This window comes from Amblyomma mixtum, chromosome 3, assembly GCF_055824585.1.
Source record: "Amblyomma mixtum isolate Tamu chromosome 3, ASM5582458v1, whole genome shotgun sequence".
In the NCBI taxonomy this organism is placed as follows: domain Eukaryota; kingdom Metazoa; phylum Arthropoda; class Arachnida; order Ixodida; family Ixodidae; genus Amblyomma; species Amblyomma mixtum.
The window spans coordinates 31,887,669-31,890,869 of record NC_143014.1 but is presented as its reverse complement, the minus strand read 5'-3'; positions in this window follow the sequence as shown (position 1 = coordinate 31,890,869).

The window sequence follows — 3,201 nt, the reverse complement described above, 5'->3', positions numbered from 1 at the left end:
TCGAGATCAAGGCACGATTAATCCAGTGGGAGAGAGTCAATATAACCACGCGAACACTGCACAAACTATACCGCTGCAGCAGGATGGCTGCGCGGTGGCGAAGTAGGTAGAGCAGGCTAATCCATGGGCACTCGCAGAAAGAGAGTGGTGGGTCTCCGAAGGTCCTTCCCGCCTCAGACCGTAGTAGACGGCCATGCTGCCACCACCAACGTGCTGCAGTCGTCGGAGGCGCTGAGGAATGCAGGGTGCGTGCGAGGAGTCACCTATTGCCACGAACTCCGCTGCCGCGAACGCCGCCTCGAACAGCGGCATCAGTATATAGGGGGTGGAGCTGCGCAAAGGACTTGCGATGCGCCGCCGCGGCATCAGTTCCAAAAGGAATGGTGTAGGCACGCTGAGGTGCGCGGGAAAACTTCCGCGAATCCATAGCTACGAAGTCCACGACAGCCCAGTTGGCGCAGTGACGAGAGCAAGAACTGCCGCGCGCTGGGGCTTGTGCTCGAACGTCTCGGGCAGCGCGAATAAGCGCGCGCAAAATGGCGTCCGTCCAGCGAGGAAGCCGGGCGAGCGACGGGAGGCCATTACTGCACTTCTGCTAGACAGCGGCGCAGCGAGGAGTGCCGATAGTCGGAGACGCCTGGAGGGACCACCACACAATGTTGAAGTTGGGTGCAAGCTGGGAAAACGCTAGAAGACGTGAAAGCTGGGGACCGCCGCCGCCTGCCTGCAGCATGGAGCCGACGGCCCACGTGCGAGAAACGCATGCGCCGAGAGAGATGCGGGGTTTACCGTTTCCTTCGGCTGTTCGAATGAAACTGCTGTTTCATCTCTCAAAACGGCGAGTGCAAGAGGAAAACCTTCTCTCCCCACAGCTTGTGGCGCGAGGGAGAGAGAAAAGAGAGCGAGGAGTCGATTTTTATTTCTTGTTGAAAACCATTGGTCCCGAAAACGTTATAAACAGTTACCTTTCTGGGACCAAAATGCATTAATTCTTTTTTGTTGCTGCTTAAAACTATCGAAAGAACGTTTCTAGACCTTTAGTGGGAGCACTGCCTTTTTTCTTGTGTTTCATGTCTTGCCTCTATGGTCTGGAAACGTTTGATAAATGCTGTACTGGGACTGGGACATTCCATCCTTTTTTGGAGTTTCTGAGGAGGTTTTGCGTTTGTTGGGTGGGGAGCTAGCGCATTACCAGATTATGTGGTCGAGGGTCCCTCTCGCCCCACAGTGCTTGCACTTATCGTTTTCTTTATCTTTATGAACATGATAGGCCCAGACCGGGTTTACGAAGTTCCCAGCTTGGAGGCGTCGCCATGCGATTGCCTCCCTATTGTTTAGACTTTTATCCGGTGGTGGCACCAGTCTCCTCTGTAACCTATAATTTTCAACAATTTCCGTATAGTTTTGCAGACGCTCGTCCATGTTCTGGCAGTCGGGCGGCTCCACAGCTAGCCGGAAGTAGAGAGCTCGGGCTAACTCGTGGGCCGCGTCGTTGCCAGGAATGGACGCGTGTGCGGGAGTCCAAGTTAGGCTAACTTTTCTGTTTAGCTGTCTACTGGCCAGAATCCTTGCCGCTTCCGGCGAGATCCTACCCTTTCCAAAATTATAGATGGCCGTTTTGCTATCGCTAATTATAAAATTGGCTTCCGTTCCAAAGCAAGCGAGCGCTATAGCAACTACTTCAGCTGTTTCCGCGTTGCGGCTTCTAATGGTGGCTGCCGATACGGGGGCACCGCGGCCGTCGACCACCGAGGCGACCGCCGCACCCGACTTGCCACTTTTATCCTATTTCGTCATCAGAGTCCAGAGTTTGAATCGTAGCGGCGGGAAAAAGTTGTTAAACTTAGAATCCAAATTTCTTGGCAATGAATGCACCTTTCGCTGCCAGACAAACGGGACAAAGCCACAAAATGTCCAACTTCTGGATTTTACTAACAAAAAGAAAATGATAGCGTTGTCCTCAGCGTCTCTTTAAAGCCGACGGTGGAGCCGCTTGGCCGGCGCAGGGTGCCTATAGTCCAAACTGCCCCTCCTCATTAGTTCTCGTAATGTTCAGCTATTTGCTCTTTATAATGTGGCGTCTTCCGCTGACGTTGCAACTATAGCCCGGGATTAAGGGAGCCCGGACGTATTACCGTAATACTCTCAAGGCCTTAGGCAGTGGGCAAAATTATCAGTCTGTAAAAATTGAGCTCATTTCGCGGGTCCGTTGATAACTCATTTCCCTCTATCCGAGCATGTATTCACTGTAATGTTCGGATTGCGGTTATGGGCTTCTATTAGAATGTCACGTAGGAGGGTTTCCAGCAGCCGGCGTAACCTGTTGCGAACGGCTTTGCTGGAGTCTGCGTGAATCAAAAGGTGGAAGCTAGCGGTGCACGCTCGTAGCTAAGCGCTGCACGGAACTGATCTAATCTGACGTAGGAGTGTCTGACTGCGAGACAACCTTCAGCTACCAAATTGAGACCATCTGCAATTGCGTGTGTAGGGCGTGGGAACAGCCCATTCAGGAAGACCAGGTGCGTAATGACGCCGTGCCACTGTCAACGCGGCAGCTAAGGCGCAGAACCTCGCCAACAAAGCAGACTCAAGGTAGATGGCAGACCTGGGACTATCAGCAGATAACGCACGCTGTGAACCAACTGGGCGCTCACCCTTTTCAGTTGCATGTGCCCAGCATTGCATAAATACGAGCCAGCTTCCTCAAGGGTCTTGCCAGTCAACCACGCATCCACGAAGGGGGCGGCGTTTTCTTTCGAGCTCGCTCTGCTGCATCGCTGCCGCCAGTTCGCACTCGGGACTTGCCGTCGTTCAGCAGCAGACAGGCAACTCACCTTCGTCGATGTTTCGAATTTGATACCTCGGACCGACCACCCTCAACTAAAGTTCCAACCCAGGAAAGCCGAAGGCACCGCTGGGCTCTGGTAGCAGCTCGAGTTCGTACTACCATACTCTACCTGTAAACGGTGCATGTGCGCAACACAGCAAATCATGTCACCAGCTACTACGATGTGGGAAATGCAAACCACGTATCGAGAAACCCTACAGAAAAAAAAAAAAACGCACTGAACACTGCTTTGAATATGAAACTCGGATTGTTATAAAAAAATGCACACAATACATATAATATTAACTTTAGTGTCCCTTTACAAACAGACAACCTCCCATATGTAGGCAAAGACAACCAAAACCAAATGAAAC